We start from the raw sequence: 19,629 nt of genomic DNA, 5'->3' as shown, positions 1-19,629 counted from the left end.
CTCTCGGATAGACTTAAGTTTTTAGCCTAATGATGACCTTCACTTGCACTGCCATCTCATTAGGGTTAGACTTACTTATAGTTACAGTAAAAACATATACAAATTCAGCACTAACATCTGCGTGTTTCTTTGTCAAGAAAAGGTGCCTCAAACGATCTGGAGGGCTGTTTTTGTCCAAGCTGTGGTTGTTGCACTTCAGCATCTAGCTAGCTGTTGGTACAGAAGAAGAGCTAGCTTAAGTGGGGTAACATTTTCAAGTTTCCGGTAATTTCAAATGCAACATTTCTAACAGCTCATCAAATATCAGATAACAAAAACAGTTTCTGTGCAGTTTACCACGCTAGCTAAAGAGATGACTCCTTTGTTTCACAGAGTGAACGAAGTAAGAAAGACAGTACTGGAGAGGAAGAAGAAAGATTATATTTAAAGGTAAGACTGCTCAGTTTCATTTGATAAACTGGAAATGTAAAACATGTAATGTTATCATTCTTAAATCAGATATTGGAACTCCACATGATTTGATATATTTTTTTTCTTATTGTGAAACGTCCTGTAAAACAAACTGGGCTGTATTAACTATGTATTATTAAAATACTGGCAGTTTGGAGCAGGATAAACAGGCTAGCTTGCTGTGGTGTGGTGAATTAACAGTATAGCACTGTGTTGGACTGTTTTCTGTAGTGTTCATGGTCAGAGTGAGGACATATTAAGAACTTGAATTGAAGTTGATGATACTCAGATTCATTTACTGAATTCAGCCTTTTTACCAACAAAGATAGTATAAACAGTGTTGGGGAAAGATGGCTCGTGAAACGTCTCCTTACATTTTGTTGAATTCAGTGGTGTAAAGTCACAAAGAACAGTAAATCTCAGAGCAGCAGCTCAGCTGACCACAGCCTGTGCATAAAGAAAAACTATTGTCTGACTCCAGCTTAGCCGTTTGGTAACACTGATGCAGCGGATTCAAACAGCCTGGCCTCCACACAGTCTTTATTCATAAAAAATAGAGTGATAGTGGAACGTATATCCTTGTTTTTCAAAAGTGATCTCCCTAGGATGCTATTTAGTTTTATTGTCCTTGTTTAACACTGAGTTAGCTAATTAGTGACAAATCCAATAACTCAAACTAATGTTAGTCTGTCCAAATATTTATGGATCTTCTCACGCCTGTTTATCGTGTAATGACATTTAATCACCACTCGAGGGCGCTGCTTCCCTATGAATGGTTGAGCGCCTTCTGCTGCAGGAATACACGTCGGTCAGCAGGTGGCGGTGCAGCCCGGCTCTTGGGGCTAAAGATAGCAGGTGTACTGGGTCAGATGGAGCTGCTGCTCCGCCCGAGGCCGCTCTGCCGCTTTGAACTTGACCGTGAACGCAGCAACACATGAAAGAAGGGAAACCCCCCCCCCCGCAATACTGAGAACAGACCCAACAAATTGAAAAAAGGGGGACAATTATTATAATCCTGATGATCTCAGAGTAGATTTAAAGGCACTGAGGTCTCTAGAAAGAAATGACCTATTTTATTTAAGGTTGATTTTTTGGGTGTTTGTGTTCCTGTGCATCTTTCTGAATTAGGTTAAAAAAGGGGTTCGCTTCTTAAACCGGGCAGGAAGCTCGGTCCACACTCCTTTGTGCAAAGATTTTTGGGAAAGTGGGAGGAAAAAAACACCAGAAGAAAAGAGCTATAGGGAAGATAGAGGACTAATTAGGCCGAGAGAGTGAAGGAGGGAGGGATGGATGGAGGCTGTCAGAGGATGTGGTTGCTATAGATACTTGGCATGATGCCGGATGGAGGCAGCGCCAATTTGCATTCATTCAGATGATGGCGGCTCCACAGTCTCTTTCTCTCTCTCTCTCGTTGCCTCTTTCCCTGAAATAAAAGCACCAGAAGAACCATTTCTTTCACTGTCCTTTCCCCATCTCTAAACAGCGCAGTTTTTTTTAAGTTTACTAAAAATTTAAGTAAAAAATTGAATTATAATATACCATTAAGCTCCTTGTGTTTGATTTACAAATACACCTGCTTTTCTGGTTAGTAATATTAAAACTGTGCTGTAGACAGTATAGCGAGCATTTTTGTTTTTTAACCACGTCAAAGATATGTAGCTAAAAACTTCAAAACCCGATCTTTTTCCCCCCTTTTTGTTTAAATGCTTCAAAAAGCCAGTTTGTTTAAAATGCAAATATTCCAATCTTCCTGACCTACTGCACTCTGAGTCTGAGCACAGTTTGGTGTGGGCCTAATTTTGCTGAGCTAGAAGAAAAGAAATTCTACATTCACTGTTTGATTTAAAAAGGCACAAACAGACCAGTCTTTTATGGCAAATAGCATGTGTGGGCCTACACAAAAATAATTTTTAAAAAGTAAAAACAAAAAGATTTAATATTTCTGTTTATTCCTCTGCACTAAACCAGCAAATTGAGACAAATCAAATAAAAAAACAAACAAACAAAAAAAACTTCCACGTTTGTCAAAAAGTCAGAATAACTGTAGTGAAAATGTTATTGTGTGAGTTTTCTCTATTGCATATTTCTTTATGTAACAAGACACTGGAGGTAGTATTGTTTTGTAAATAGCTATAAGTGCGCTAGACTTACGATAATGAATGAAATAAATGTGAGAAAATAAACTGAATGTTAAAAAATCAGTTTCACCATCATTTTTTGGTCTTTATAAAAATATGTGACAGCTTCATGCCCAAATTAGACTTATTAGATATTTTAGGGAAATGTGCATTTAGAATGAAAACTAAGTAATAAAAAAAAAAAGCTGGAAATAGGAGGTTCAAATTAATGTTACTTTATTGACCGCGCGTTTATACACACACATATATATACATTAGACACAAAGTCTTTATTGTAAAACTGGCACAAAAATAAAAGTGCGGTGTGATCAATCTGACTTTTTATTAAAAAAATTAGTTCAAATTTTTCTCTATACTCTTGCCGAATGACGAGCATCAAATACAGCAGTGGACAGCAAACAAAACACAAGGCTCTCAATAAACAATATATATTTAAAAGCTTTAAATACATTTCTTTATTCAACCCCAGATGCTTGTTGGCAATAAAGTACATCTTAAGAGACAATGAAATAACATTTTTTTTTGGTGTTTTTAAAATATCAATGTTAACCCATATTACAACAAAATCTTTGTTTCTGAGGTTTTGTTATACACCAGAAAAACAACAGATGAACAGGCCTGGTCTTTGAGCCAAACGCAAGCAGATTTTTCTCCTGCGCCGTCAATCTGCAAGAGGAGATGAAGACAGAGGAAATGAGAAATTAGAGATAAAAACTGGGTGTGGAATAAAAAGACAGAGTGAAATTGTCATATTTTTCTTCACAGGCAGGGTTGAAGCAGATTTGGACTACATTAACAAAAAAAAGGGGCGGGGTATGACGAGGGGGAGACTCCCTCCTCATGACTACTAATATCTGTCTGTGTTCTAGTCTGCACTCCTTCACCTTTGACCTCCAACGTCTGGAGCGTCAAAAGGGCACAGAGTCAACAGGGAACTCTGCAATTATGCTAAACACACACACACACACACACACACACACACACACACACACACACACACTTGCGTTTGGTTTTGCACTGTCATGTCTGAACATAAAAAAAACCAACAAGCAGAGGAACGAGAATTAATCTGAACGTGTCCAAACTTTTAATCGTTACCATAAATTCAAATGGGAAACCCACCACCTTCACAAAGTTAAAATTTTCAACAAAAACCTTCTGCAAAATCAAAAATCGCTTAAGATTTGATAGATTTGAAATACTAGTGTCTTGGTTCAGTACAGATGGGGCGGCAGAAAAATCAAGGTGTACGTGGGCTGTGAAGAGGAGGAGGAAGAGGCTAGTTATGACTGAAGCGATCAGAGCTAGACTGCAGTCCCTGGGTAGATCCAGGGCTTCAGACACTGGGCAATTGAGGGGGCCTTCCTGAGCCTGTAGGGCTCTCCAGGGCTCTTCTCCTGCCTACGCTGTCCCAACAACCAGATAATGTATGCAGAGGGGAGCCTACAGTCCTGTCTCCAATAACCACACACACACAGACACACACACAGAAGAATATAACTGCATTCCTGCCAAAGACATCAGAGCTGGAGCGACCAGAGAAAGCTATCAGGCTGACTTTTATTTGATTAAAATGCAACTCTGATCTTTTTTATAATTAGCAATTGGTAAAAATTGTGGAACGAAGGATGGGGGCTTAATGCATTACTGCAATCCTTAAAATGATTCAGCAACTTTATGCTTGGATCCAAAAATATAAATATGAGGCATAGAAAGATGGACAGGCACAGGAAGTGATGGACTTTTTCCAGCTGAGAGGCATGCTAACATAATATTCTAGCTTGTCTTTGTTTCTCCTACCTCTGTCCTTTGTACAGTCTTGTAATCCACAAAAACTACAAAGGGTTTCATGTATTTGTGAGGAAGTAACTCTAGATCTTAGAAAATAATATTACATTGCATATGTTCATGGTATATTGCTAAGTCACACTGACTCTATCAGAAAAACCAGTCCATTTAGGAAGTAATTGGGAATTGACCTCAAACCTTGAGAATAGGCTGTTGTTTAGGTCAATACGCGAGACACCTAACGATGTGCGATGAATGCGGCTGATTGCAGAGGGGAAGAGTTTTAACTCTCGTGTCTTATGTTTATCAAAGTTTATTTTAATCAATCGGAGAATTCAGTCGACACCGCTGTGAAAACTTCAAAAGAAGAGCGTCTTCGAGTAGCAAGCGTGCAAACCTCATATCAGCAAAAGCATGTAACGCTGATTTATCGCGTTTGACAAAATGTTCAGCTCTGGCGTCACGAGAGCTTGCCTTTGAGAACATCTGAGGCTTAACTTGGTCAAAAACACTAAATGCCAGCTCTGACATTCAACTTCTCCAACCTCTCCTATGTGCAGGACACACTTTTCCCCAAATTCTTCCTATTTTCCCAAGAACAAGGTCACCCTTTAAAGGATGTTCTCATGGAAAAGAGTTAAATCTTCTTCCATAGAGACGGAGTGAATGTGTGTGTTTGTGTGTGTGTGTCAGAGTGGATAAAGTAAGAGAGGCATAAATAGAGAAAAAGCCTGCATTTGGATGAGGAGGGTGTATGTATGGGTAGGTGTAAAGTGGACTCTCTCCCTCTAGTTCCCTGCTTTCTATATTCAACCCCACCTTCCCCGACACACACACACACACCCTAATGCTGACATTGTGTCCGTCCAACAAAGACGTCCCTGCAGCCCCCTCATTATAAATACATGTCATTGGATCACAGCTCGTCTGAATCCCCGAGTCTGCTGCGCTCTAAGTGGCCGTGACTGAGCCCTGAATGGGTGGCCGAGTGACAGCTAACCCAATAGAGCCAGCGGTGTGAGTGAGTGTGCGAGTAGCCTCAGCCTATGGGAATGAAAGCATCGCAGCAGGACGAGGTCAGAGGTCAGGGGCTGTCTGTTACGTGTGAGGATGCGAATATACACACATGAAGTTTTCAGAGTGTCGGGCATGCTGCTTATAATTAAGAATTGGTGGCAAAAAAAGGGGGACATGAATCTGTGACGAGGACAGTTTTGAGATGAATTCATGAAAAGTGCGTTAACGGTTAGCTGCTGCATGCATGCAGGAGGTTTACTTTAAATCTAGGGCAATAAGTTTCCTGCTGCCTCAACAACAAAGCTGCAGAAATCTCGTCCTGGTTCACTTAGAAGCAGAGAACAAGGTGTGTGGGTTTGCATGCGTACTTGCGTGTGTGCGTGTGTGTTTGAAGGGCTCATCCTATCGCATTTTGCAGGGAAATGCAAAAGTGTCTCTATCCCTCTGGAACCACAAACCAGGACAAGTACAGTGTCGTACTCTCATTCCTCCTCCCTCTCTTCTATTTCTGAGTAAAAGCTTGCATTTCTCCCCAGGTATAACAAAGTTTCCCTCACTCTACTTTCACTTGCGTCTTGAACCACTAGAGATATGACCCTAAAGTCCACCACAAATTAATATTTAAAGAGTAACTAATCACCAGCAGGTAAGCTGAACATGAACGCCAAGCCTTAATCATTGTTGCCTCATTTCGCCGAGCCAATGAATGATGTGAGCCCAGAGGTTAGTGTTTCAAATTAAAATGTGTGCTTTCTCTCAGTTTTCTTTCTTTATAACACCTTTTTGAGAGTGAGCGTACATATGTGTGTATCACAGACAGTCTAATGTGCAGTTGGCTCATTAATGCAGCACCGCAACAATGAAATGAAGAAGCGATGGCAGCTGCTCATGCTAATCATGTCTGACATCCCACCACCATCCAGCACGTTTGCATACATATATATATACATACATGTATATACATATATACATGTGTGTATATATATATATATATATGTATATATATATATATATATATATATATATATATATATATACATACACACACACACACACACACACATACATATATACATACATGTCTCCTGGCTCTCACTAGGCGAGGACCCCGAATAGCTGCCTGCACACATTGCCGGATGGGGAAAAAAAGACGTGCAATGCTAACTGTAGAGGGAAATCACTGCATTTCTGTGTTTCTAGATTTTTATTCATGCTTTTTTACAAACTGCATCACATTCATCAGTGTGCTTGACCCAGCTGATAGTATAAAGCAGTGTGACAAGGTAAGCTACTCTAATTAGAATTAAATCTAGTCGGATACAGAGATATCGTTTTTTAAGGTAGATTTTTGTGGCTGCTGTTAATATAGAGGAAAATAAGGGAGAAGAAACATGGGGAAAATATATGTCACATGGTTGAGGGTGTTTAAGCCTAAGCCTTAACCAGACAGAGACCACTGTTATGGTCAGACCCCCTCCACAGAACATGCAAGTACATGGAAGAATACTTTCAAACAGAATCCCAATAGTGTCAATAAAAGTAATGAATGATTTTAGCATAAAAATGAAAGAAGATAAAGGACTGATTAATGCAGACATTAATATGTAAAACTTTAAATATTCTCGCCCCTTTTTTAAGGTAGAAGCTTCATGCAAAATCAGAAATATGTATATAAGTATTAAAAAAAAGATTAACACTAACTGATTCAAGTGAAAATGGGACAAATAAAACAGTCTGTATCCTGTACAGCATATGGCTCTTCACTGAATGTCCAGTTCTGTGAGAGGAGTAAAAAAAAAAAATTTGTGAAGCAGACAATAATGTGAGGGAGAACAAGAGTGAGGGACAAAGAGAGAGCGAGAGAGTCTAAAAGTGTCCCTGCCAGGCTTCCTTTGGGCATGAGTGAGAAACTATGAGTGGTGTGTCAATGGATCAGAAAAGCACATGCAAACACACACACACACACACTCCCCACTGAGCCAGAGCCTCTGCCAGAGACAGGTCTATGGGTCTATTGAGGGGACTGGGAGGGAGCTGTCCCTTTCTGTAGAGCTAATGAAGCCTGGATCCCCAAACATAAAGGAATGGAGAGAGTTAGCATTGCGCTCCTACACCCATTCACTCACTTCCTTCCTTTACACATCTCCTGATGAGGTAATGCTGTCTCTCTTAAAGGGATACCGTAAGTAACGCACCTTTAGTCGCACAACGAACGCATCACGCCAAGATATGTGCTCCTATGAGCTTGCACAGGACCAGGCTGAGAGGGTTTAGCACAATTAGTTCTTAATGAAGATGTTCATTTTTATAAATTCACATCTACCTTCACCGGCCACTTTGTTAGGTGCACCTTGCTAGTAGAGGGTTGTCTTTTTCCTTCAGAACTGCCATCACTCTGGGTGGCATAGATTCAACAAGGTGCTGGAAATATTCCTGAGATATGTTGATCTATATTTACATAATAGCATCAAACTATTAGATTGAGATCTGTTGACTGTGGAGGCCATCTGAGTGCAGTGAACTCATTATGTTCAAGAAACCAGATTGAGATGATTTAGTTTTGTGACATGATGCGTTATCCTGCTGGAAACAGTCAGGTTAAAGGGTGTGCCATGGAAATATCCCCTAGACTATCACATGATCCATGCTTGTGGTTTACACCAAATTCTGACTCTACCATCCGAATGTCATGGCAAAAATAGAGAGACTCATCAGACAAGATATGCAAGGTTGTAAAAAGTTACTAACTTACTCTTGCCTTCCTATCAGCTCAGAGCAGTATGACATCTGGCATAAACAAGGCATTTCACCCAGAGAACTGCAGCTCACTTGATATTTCTCTTTGTCAGACCATTCTCTGTAAACCCTAGAGATGGCTGTGTGGGAAAATCCCAGTAGATCAACAGTTTCTGAAATACTCAGAGCAGGCTGTCTGGCACCAACAAGCATCTCCCCCATTCTGATGTTCGGTTTAAACTTCTACAGCTTGTCTTGACTACATCGAAATTCCTAAATGGACCAAGTTGCTGCCATATGATTGGCTGATTTGATTATTGTTGATTATTTGAGCAGCTGAACAGGTGTACTTAATGATCTGTATATAGTTGCAGTTTTCATCATCAGCTGGTCACTGGTTTTTGGCAAGTGTTAATCTAACAACAGTAAATACAGTTTTTTAGGGGACTAATCAGATCTGGAGTAATACTAATTTTTAACATGGACATTGTAGATGTTCTTTTAAATCAGAAAACATTTCACAACATTTTTTTTTTCATAGTTTTGGACAATAATGAAGAAAGAAATTCCTGGCATGTGAATAAACGGTCTGAACCAGAGGACTCTGGATTTCCTCCATCATGGAAATGTGGAGTCTTGGTACAAAGCTGCAGTCAGTCAGCAAGAAACAAAGACAGGCACCACACTGGAGAGCCTGAGACCAACATGTCACTCAGAGAAGAAATGTCCCAGAGAGCAGAGATGTGGAGAGAAAAGGCTTCCAGACAACACAATCACACTTTCAGCAGGGGAGGTCTGACTTTAGGCGGCCTGTCTATCTGCCTGTCTGCTACTCTGCTGTGACTACAAGATGATGAAGGAGCGCTTGTCCAAGTCTACGCCCAGTCCTCTCTGAACAACCACACTGAGCTAATAATAGACGGCAGTGCTTATCAAACAGTCTCAAAACTTCATTTGCATCTTGCAAGACCCAGACAACAACCAGAGAGGCCCTACACACACACACACACACACACAGAGTCATGAACCAGACAACCCCTTCACTGGCCTTGACCCATGAACTCTAGGGTCCTCTTTCACCTGCTACGACAGCATTCATGCTGCCGAGGCTGTCTCGCCGGCAGCCGACTGTTCTGCATATCTGCTCGCTAGATTCCCACGCTCCGAGCTCAGACCTCCTGCACGGAGGACAATCACACTTTAAACACGGCTGTATTCATACAGGTAATTATGGAGATCAGTATTGTATCTGTGTCTGACTGTCTGACATTTGTGGGCCTCATGCACTGTCTTTACAGCTCAGTGCATACTATGGGGGGGTGGCGAGCTTTCCTTTTCCCTTCTTCCCTCTCAAATTGATCAGTCTGACTGGCACACACACAAAAAACCCTTTGATTCAGCACAGCACGGCGATCATGTATATTTCTAATAAACGTCTGTATTCTTTCACCATAAAACTCGGTCCGCTATCTTGCAAAGCGCTGGTCTCGTGTCGCCATTCCCCTTCCCACTATCCTCTGCATCCCTCTGTTTTGCTTGTTCCCTCTTCTCCAGCACATCAAGGGTAAACTCATGACTCGCCTCGCCTTTCTTTCCTCTTCCTGACTCTTTGCCGTTTGTCATTGGCTGAAAGCAGCTCCACATTGGCTGGACAGAAACGGTGATGCAACGAACACGAGGCTCCTGTGTAGTAGGGGTGTTTACGTGTTTTTTGTGAGAAACGGGCTCTGAGCGCGCGTCTGCTGCTCTCCCACAAATAATGTGACCGCCAAACACGGACGGGCGCAACACTCTCTTCTCTCGTGTGATCATGCGAGGGAGACCTTCAAAAGACTGTGACTGAATTTGCCTCGCCGCGCAGCATATGGGCACCCTCGCCGTTCTATGCAAATGGCCGAAATGCAGACAAATCTGCACAAATGCAGACAAACTAAACTCCCCCCACCACCACCCTCCAGTGTCTCATTAATGGTTTCTCCTAAAACCAGACGCCCCCCTCATCAAATAATAACCTCTCCACTTACACCCCCGCCCCAACTCCATCTTCCCCTCCTGTGCACACCCCGCCAATCCCATCCTACAGTCTAGACCCCACAACCCTCTCCCAAACCAGACACCCCAAAATCTCCCCCACCCCAACCAACCCCAACCCACCCCCACGCCTCCTCCCTCTTCTCTCCTCAGCTCCCACGACCAGCAGACAGACCCTATGATTTGCGTGACCGCCATTTTGCTGCCCACAGTAGACCTAACTGTACTGGCGCAGCAGCAGCTGCCTTGATGGGCAAATGCAAATGCGAGCGCCGCATTGTTGCTTGAATTAACGGCCCCACCACCACTACCCCCCAACACCGAAAAACAAGACCTGCTCGATCAGATGCGACTACACAATGACGCAGTGCCGTAACTGTAATACAGAAAACGTGACATGTTCATTTACACAAAGCGGCTGTGAGGAGCTGTGCAGAATGCTATTATGCATGGTTACGGGATCAAACGCATTCTGTATCCCCCCCCCCCCGATTTTAGAAAAAGGTGCATTTCCAAAGTCTCAAATAGGTGCAGCTGAGGCGTCTCCCGTTTTTCATGCGATACTTCAAAGCTACAATCCGCCAGTCTTCAGGCGGCAATTTTTGTGCTGCGGCCTATTTATATTTTTCATCTGCAGCTCTTTTCTAGCAAAATCAGTCACCCCATGATTTGCTCAGTGCCATGGTAACCAGACACCCATGTGCATGAAAATGAGACTATTATGGTCTGTGTGTCTGGAGTTTGTTGGGCCTATGGATCCCTACTTAATTAGAGTCTGTGTGCATGTCTGAGCCTCTCTGTTTGCTTAATGCTTTCATCTGTGCATTATGTATGTCTGTGTGTAAAAAAAAAAAAAAAAACCCCAACTGCGAGTGTGCATGCGTGACAGAGCGCGATCTGATTAAACAAAGCCCCAGCTTAATCTTTTGTACAGTGTCACATTTGCATGCGAGGGAATCACATGCAAGCAAGCGCACCATATGGCACAGTATGTCTAGACAGTTGATCTAGCATGGACCGAACACCTATCAAACACATTTCTGGGTGCGAATACTCGCACCTTGAAAGAACCCCCCCCCCCCCCAAAACCCAAAAAGAAACGGCATGGAGTACGCTTTAAAACATCACTTCGCTCCTGCTCGCTTGTCGCCAACGTGTGCCTTCGTAGGATCAATTACCAGCTCATGCCGACGACGTGATGTTCGGAGGTTATGCAAATGCAATTAGCCTTGATTTGCATTCGACGACAACAGCTAACTGACGCACAGATGGCAGACAACGGGGATGCACTCGCCATTTTTTGGCAGAGGGAAAGACTGGCAGCCATTTTGTCTGAAGCTGTGCCCATCTGGATGGAAACAACCACGCCGCATTACTGTGACGACGACAGCAGTTTGGGAGATGTGGGTGCACACTGCTGCTGCTGCTCGCAGCTCAAACACTCAAGGCCAAACATATACAGTCCATTTACACACACACACACACACACACACACACGGCTCTGTGATGTAGATAAGAATTATACAGCGAGAGTACAGATTGAAAGCACGAGTGGCATCTTATAATTAAAGAAACACCTCTTTTTTTTCACAGCTGTAATCCTAAATCGGCCTCAAAGGATGCCGAGTTACCATCTCTCCCTGTCACAGGCTATTTTAGGCAATGTGTGATGTAATGACAGCACATTCAGAGTAGTTCATAGAGTGGAAAATGTGAAGTGCTAAAGAGAGATACTTGCCATTTTACCATCTCCACTACAAGGTCTCTCTGCTCTATGATCTCCAGCCCTCTTTGCTGTTCAGTCAGTTTTTTTTAAACAGTCTGAAATTGAATAATAGACATCATGGAGAAAAAAAAAAGCTCATACTTCGTGTGCCAGTATTTCTTGTTTGAACAGACACGTGTCTACAGCTCACCATAGTAACAGCAAGCCAAGCGAGTGGTAGAGAAAATAAAGATCTGTCTCTTTGTCAAATGTAAAAACTAGTTGGGGGAATAAACAACGGGCGAGTCGAGGATGGAGAATGAGTCAAAAGTAGAGCTCCCGAACTGTGTTTTTTTTTTTATTTTGTTTTTTTTTTTAATCAGCCCGAGGCAGGAGGTTGGGGGGATACGTCAATCTTATGATGGAAAAAAAAGGCAAGAGAAAGGAGCATCCCTCTTGGCAGTCTTTCAACGTTCTGGGCATTGGGTATTATTTGGGGAGAAATCCCCTTCAGCAGAACCACACACACAGCCAGTGGAGATTGGGACTGAGGTCCAGTCCAAGGAGCCAGGGCTGCAGCTGAGAGAACCACACAGGACCTGTCTTTTGGAGGTCTGCAGGCCCGTAGGCCACACACTTAAAACACAGGAAACCCCACTCAGAGCTGTGAAGGTTTTCTGTTTCATATTGATTTCTCCTGCATGCCGGTAGCTCCAGAGGTGATCTGAGCCTTTGGGGACCTTCTCCATCCTTCCCGGCCCACTCACTAGCTCCCCGCCTGGGCTTCACTGGCTCTACTGGACCCCTGGATGGAGGTACAAGCCACAGGAGGAGAGGAAGAAGACAAGAGCCCATGGCAATGATGATGAGCTGCGCCGGGTCTCTGAGTTCAGTCATCCAGCAGCCTTTATCCAGCCTTCCAACCACCCACCCTTGTTTCCATCTGAAAAAGGGAAAATAGAGAGTGTTTTTCAAAATCTCACCTTTGGCATTCAGCATCCCTCTGCTCAATGCAAATGCAAATGCAAACACTAACACTTTGATTAAAAATACGTGGGAAGAAAACGCCAACTTGCTCTTTTGTAACCCGCCCCAAGGCTCCCACTGCTGTACAGAAACGAATAAAAATTCTCAACATGCTGTATGAAAGACAGAAGCATCAATTTCTGTTCGTTTTTCTAAAATGTTATGCACAAATATGAATTTTTCACGTTAAAATCATTTACATTTAACCTTAACCGTGAGGAATTATTAACAACAGTACCAATATGCATCTAGAAATATTATAAAAGTATTCTGAAACCTGTTATCATGCTAATACGCTATAATCCTTTGTGCTTCTTTGTTCTTTTCTTTAAAAAATAAGAATTGAAGGAGCCTCCCCGAGTAACCTGCACACACTGGCCCTAGTTTCTATCAGCTGAGAGACTCAGCTCGGTGTGTTCTCCTGGAAAACGATTAACACAGTTATAGCCAGTCATGGGATAGTTTGCTAGGGAATTTAAGTTTACAGTAATGTGCGTGTTTTCATCATATAATGGAAGGAGCAACGGGAGTAGCCCAGCGAGCCGGAGGAAGATTCAGACACAATGCAGCCATTGAGAGAGTTCAGACATGGGTGTTAACTCGCCATTCCTTCACACACAATAGGGGCCCCCACTACAGCCAGCATAGGGCACAATGTTGGTTCAGGGCAGCCCTCCACCCAGTGACAAAGAAAAGAGCTGCATTATCAAGATGGGAGGAGAAGGAAGGGTGAGGGGGTGCAGGAGGAGAGAGACAAACAGGAGATTGAGGGATATTTGTGTATGAGGAGGGAGGTAGAGAAGCAGAGGGGAGGCCCTGCGACCCATGGCTTTGGACTTGAGGAACAAAACAGCGAGACGTCACCAACGTCAGCATCAGACGTTCCATCTATTTTCCGTCCCGCTCGCATGTTGTCAATTTTATGAGCGAGCACCGTGAAGAAGCTATTCGCGCATTTACAGTGGTGCAAAATATGATGTGGGAAAAGCAAAGACTACTAACAGATGGTTTATTCCGAATCCCATGAAACGACTTTCAAAGCATGAATTAAAGACGCCACATTAGAAATATTTGTGCTAACTGATATTTTGCAGTGTGCAATTTACTAAGGATGCCTGGTTCTGTATTTCATTTGTAGGAGAATTAATGAGGAGAAATAATAGCGTGATTCAGCCTCTGCTTCGGAGCGGTTAATATGTAGAACATATGTTCTTCTTGTTAGTTAATCGCTGTGAAGAAGAGCCTGGAAAGAAGCAGATCTGTCTTTGATCACACATATGTGGTTATGGGGTTTGTCTAGTATATTATTTAAATATAAATAATGCAATTTTTTGGGTTCCTGTCAAAAATATGCTTGGGACATTTTCAAGAAATAGATGGAGCCATACTGAACAAACCACACATAGCCAGTACCAAGCCAGGATAGCAAGCTGTATTTTGGGGATTTGCAGACTATTATATTATATTATATTATATTATATGCTTGGTGGATCCATATTAACGTACCACAAAACTAACGCAAAAGTTCTTTAATGGTTTCGTATTATGGGCTTCTCTTATTCATGTTTTTATTTTCTTTCCTTTTTTTAACATCTATTGGACAATAAAGTAGAGAATAAACAGGAAAGTAGGAGAGAGAGCAAGAGGGTTGACAAACAGGAAAGCATTCAGGGTGGAACTGAAGCCAGACCTCTGCAGTCTTTTGGTATACGTGTTCAACCAAAGCCATAGAGGTGCCTCATTATTCAGGTTTTCAGTGGCATGCTCTGGTGATACATACTAACCCAGCAAACAGTTTGTGCATTCATTTTTTTAAAATAAAACACATTACTGAATAAAATGTACACTTCACTTTACATTTAACATATAACTGCAACGCCCCTCGTCTGTTTTTGCCTGGTGACCTTATTTCCACATTTCTTCCACCGTGTCCCTGTCAGACTCTTCATACAAATTTTACCAACTGGTAATAAAAGCAGCAGCATTTTTGATGCAGGTGCATTTTAACTACATCCAACTCCCCCCCCCTTTTTTTTTTTCATTGGATCTGAAGGACCAAATTGTTTGCCTGCTTTTGTTTGTTCCAGTGAAACTCAGAGATGAATTTGATGTACAGTATGTGCATGAAATGAAGGACATGGGAATTTATCTGCACTTTAATGGCTTCATATTTGCAGCAGAGAGCAGGAATCACATCATCTCCAACGACTTCAGCATTTTTGAAACATCTTTAGTGGTCATCCAAAGACTGTATAACAAGCATTTGCTCGTTCTGAGTTGCTTGTTATACACTCTGCATGGTTGTAAGGGAGCACTGTTTTGGGAGTGAAGCTGACAGCGTTAACAATCCGTTGGTAATGTAGGTGTAAAAGCTTTTATTCTACCTTCCTTTTCCCAGACAGGTAAAAATCTCCTGCAAAACAAAGGGGCGACTTCTGCTTAAAATGTATAAAGGAAACTATCAGTTTGACAGTGTTTAAGGCCAGCAGGCTGTATAGGTGGTGACGAGGTAGTGGGGCTGGGGGTGGAGGAGTAGTTGGAAAATGTTTATGGAGATCCTGTGTCTCTCTGGGAGCCTAATAGGATCCCATGGCTGGAGTGAGAGCTCATTGTGCCAGTGTAAAGGATTACACTGCTAAACTGGTAAAACAGGGGAAAAAGCCCAAACACTCTCTACCTCCTATGGAGAGGCAACGAACCATCCAACAATGAGAGGGGAGAGTATACTGGGAGCTGACTCATTTCATCAACAGAGAAAGCGACCCAAGGAAAGGGAAGTATCGGAGGAACTGTGACAGAGGGGGGAAAAAAGACCGGGCAGTTCATTTAGCTGTATGTACAGAAACAAAAGTGACTGCAAATGGAGGGAGGGATGACAAAAAAAACAGAAAGGAAGGGGCAGGGGGGCTGCTTGGATGACAGTTTCAGTATTCGAGGGTAAAATGGGCAAATGATGTCTGTCTTGCTTGTCTGTCTGCATCCTGAGTGACAGTTTACAATCTCTGAGGCAGCAGGCAGGCCCAGCAGGTCGGCTCTTTGGCTCCATACAATCCCTCATTTCCTAACCTATTTTTTCCTCTCTCTGCCGTCTACCCTCCACCTTCAGCTCTCGTCTGTTTCCAGCCATTTCTAATCTCCTCCACTCTGCCACCACAGCCACTACCTTCACTCTGCATATATATATGTATGTCTATGTGTATATATATATTTTTTATTTCCACAATTTTTTAGTTGATCGCCAGTTAATTGAATCATTACGTTGACTGAGCCTTCCGTCGTTGTTTCTTTCTGACTTCACCACAAAAAGACTAATACTCTGCAACAATAATGCCCTCTCCTCTTTATGGAACTAGCTTGCAGGCTTTTTCTTGCCCTTTGACGCAAACGATGACCTGAATCAGTCCCTCACTGCACCTGCCTCACATTCATCCAGTAACTGTTTACAGACGACTTTCTTGGAGCTACGATCATGCTGAACTGGTAGATTAATTTTCAGCAAACATTTGCTTGCTTTTGGATTCTCTGCTCGCTTTAGTGTCTTATATAAATATATATTTGTTAAAAATCCCCAAAGGGTTTTTATTTTCATCGCAAAATTTGAAAGCACAGGAAATCCTCCGAACATCTGATGAGCATGATGACCCAGCATATTTCCTGCAGTTTTCATGTGCAGCACACACATACAACATTATTCTCATCTCATTTGCTGTTCAAATGGAAACCACGCCGGGCACAAATGCATCATTTGCATCCTGCAACCTGCCAGGCTGACAGACTCCTCTCTCTCTCTCTCCTCCTTCGCTGTCTTCATCTCTTCCCTTCCTTCAAAGGCTGCTGAGGATGTATTCAAACAGCAGGATACACACTCAGCTAACAAACCTCATTAAGGGCCCATACACACTTTCTCAATGCTTACACTAGCTGTCACACATCCTCTCTCAATGCACACACTGGTGGCCACACTGACCACGACAAAGCATCTTTACAGAGCTAATTAGAAGGGTCCCCCTCTCTATTTGAAACTCATCTGAATAGGAGGGAACATGATAATGAGGAGGGGAGGACGAGATAGAGGAGGGAGGGACAGTTGGGGTGAAAAAGGAAAAAAGGGGCGAAGGAGAGAGAGGGAGAGAGGATGCATGGTAATTTATTTGCGGGGATGGTGGGCATGTTTTTTCGTGGCGTGGAATTAAAGTGAGGAGCCCGTGCAAGCAGGGGGAACCGAATTAGTGTGACACTGCTCAGAAGCAGCGACGGAGACGAACGGGGAGGGAAGTGAGTGCTGCACCATTTTGATTGGTGTGCCAGTATCTGGAGAGAGAGATAGAAAGAAGCCATGGGTGGGACCCTAGCTTCATCGGGAAGGAGGTAAAAAGAGCAGCCGCTGCCACGGACGGCATTTCAGAGAGGTTTACATGAACTCATGATCAAACTAACTGACACATGCAACACAAAATGTGGGGTAAAGAGGCACCAGATGATCACCTGAATTAAAGGGAATTATTTTCATTCCTTTTTCTGATTATAATTATTTATCTGTTATTCATCAGATAACATTTTGTATTTACTGAGGGACAAAACGTCGCATTGAGGTTAAGCTCTAAAATGATCCTCAAAAGCTGCTTCATCTCTCTGTAAACTTTTCCCCATTTGTGCTTTTTTTCCTTTTGTTTCTCTGAAGCATCTCTCTCTTTGTGCGTGTGTGTGCAGATAATGCCAAGTTGACAGTTAAGGTCTCAGATCAAGTTTGTCTCTGGAGCCTGTGTGAGTGGACATATCAGAAGCTGCACAAGAGCTCTATCAGAGCTTTCCATCATAGTAAATAAAATAAAAAAAGCTTTTTAAAAATATTAGAATTAAACTACTCGAAAACAAACAACGCTCAAACAAGATCACAATGTGAGTATGAAGGGAAAGAAATCCAGGCTCCCTTCAATGCTCAGCAGAATTTTAAGTTCAAGTTGAAGTTATGACCTAATTGTTCTCTCATCAAGGCCCAGTGGCCCCTTGATGGGAGTGCAAAGCATTCTGGGAGAATAGCAGGTGTCCCCGTGTCGCAGAGCTTCCCAGACAGCTTGTTAATTTGCACAACTTTTGCAAATTAACAAGCTCTCTGCTGTATGTGTGTGTGCATGCGTGTGCATGTATGTGTGTATATATTAGCGATGGGACTTGACCCTAGCGAGCTGCGGCAGTGTTTCGCGTCTTGCTGGGCGTGGGAAAAAGACGGGACCCCTTTTCACAGCTGCCTGGCCGAGGCCTGGGCTGCTGGGGGCCCCTTGTACCCCCCTTCACACACACACACATACACACCCTGGTTCCCCCTTGTTCAAGATCCCCCCCAACTCTCTCACACACACACACACACACACACACACACACACACACACACACACACACACACACACACCAACCCTTCTCCTCCTTCTATCCCATTCAGGCTCCAGCCTACTGGCTTTCAAAAGCAGGACCCCCTTCCCAGCCCTTCATAAATACATCTCATTATTCAAGCCCTAGTTTGCATAGGGATTCCAAAGAGATCTCCACTCTGCTCGCGAGGCCTGAAGCCTCTCAGCCTTTTGGACCGCACAAGTGCAAATTTCGACTTAGTAATCTCCCTGTGTTAATATTTGTTTTAAAACGATGTGCGCACACTTTCAAAATTCTTTCACCAACATTGAAATGCATATTTTTTCCCTTTCTTTCTTTTTTTCTTTTCTTTTTCTTTTTAGTTTTTGCATCCGACTTAAAATTTCTAATTTGTCTCAGAAATTATGGAAAAATCTGTAGAAACTAAAGCCAGTGAAAAGAGAGTTTAGCATGACTATTAGCAAGTGCTTGTCTGTGTTCCATCTGCCACGGGCTATTGTACAGTACTACACACACACACACACACACACACACACACACACACACACACACACACACACACACACACACACACACTTCAGACCCTGTACAATACCACCCCCCACCCCCATTCACCATTCACTGCAATGCATTACTGCAGAGATTTATCTCCTATCAGCCTGTATAATACTGAGGTTATAATTTACATCCACTTTAGAAAACAGCAGCACAGGCCGCTCCTTGCATATGCTAATGTAAAGCTTGGGAAAATCTGGGCGATTCAAAGAACTCCATCCTAAATTTGAATAACTGAGGTTTCCATTGAGCTTCAAGGTTGTGGAACCACGAAGATTTGACCTTGCTAACAATATGTACTTACCGTTTAATTCCTTATTCTCGACTATTTAAGAGGGAATTGGAGGGAACGCTCTGACGGCCTTAAAGCCAGGAATGTTTCTGTTTCCATCTTGCTCCAATAACTGCAATTATATCATTTTTTTTTTTTTGGTTATGTTTCTCAGCAGCCTTAAAATGATCTATTTTTTCAATAATCTTTAACCTTATAAGTCACTCTACAGTTTTCACTTAATGCTGCTGCTAAAACCGAATTATGCATATGCTATAGCTTTATGCTGATCGATGCTTTGCTCCCAGCAATCAGAGATTTTTGGATGAAGGGGAGGGTGGCTCATCAAGGCATTAGGGGCAAAAAGGACAGAGCCACCCAAACACTCTTTCCACATGAGCAGGTCCAAACCTTGGGTGAGCCCTACGCCTCCGCTCTCCTAACGGGATAAAGAACCGCAGCAAAGATTACACGGCAACCTCCCCTGCACCTACCACACACTCCACCTGACAAATAGGATCATAGTGTTTAAAGGGATAAAA

The 19,629-nt window shown here is 42.7% G+C and overlaps 2 long non-coding RNA genes across 6 annotated transcripts in view; one reads left to right on the top strand and one right to left on the bottom strand.

Moving 5' to 3' along the window:
* Positions 1-42: 42 nt before the first annotated feature.
* Positions 43-9,025, top strand: LOC146553740 (uncharacterized). Its single transcript, XR_014889604.1, has 3 exons — positions 43-264; positions 373-429; positions 8,671-9,025. It is a non-coding gene; the product is annotated as an uncharacterized LOC146553740 (long non-coding RNA).
* Positions 2,788-19,629, bottom strand: part of LOC146553739 (uncharacterized) — a 28,170-nt gene continuing 11,328 nt past the window's right edge. For all 5 annotated transcript variants that reach the window (XR_014889599.1, XR_014889601.1, XR_014889602.1 and 2 more), the window contains exons 3-4: positions 11,899-12,808; positions 2,788-3,254 (exon numbers count right to left, since the gene is read on the bottom strand). This is a non-coding gene — a long non-coding RNA (uncharacterized LOC146553739). The remainder of the gene's footprint in view (positions 3,255-11,898; positions 12,809-19,629) is intronic.

Source organism: Mchenga conophoros, linkage group LG18, assembly GCF_057382185.1.
Source record: "Mchenga conophoros isolate Kocher_MC1m ecotype Shallow Benthic linkage group LG18, M_conophoros_male_GT1.1, whole genome shotgun sequence".
Taxonomy (NCBI): Eukaryota; Metazoa; Chordata; class Actinopteri; order Cichliformes; family Cichlidae; genus Mchenga; species Mchenga conophoros.
The sequence above is the reverse complement of the archived record's forward strand: the minus strand, read 5'-3'. Positions and strand labels throughout refer to the sequence as shown.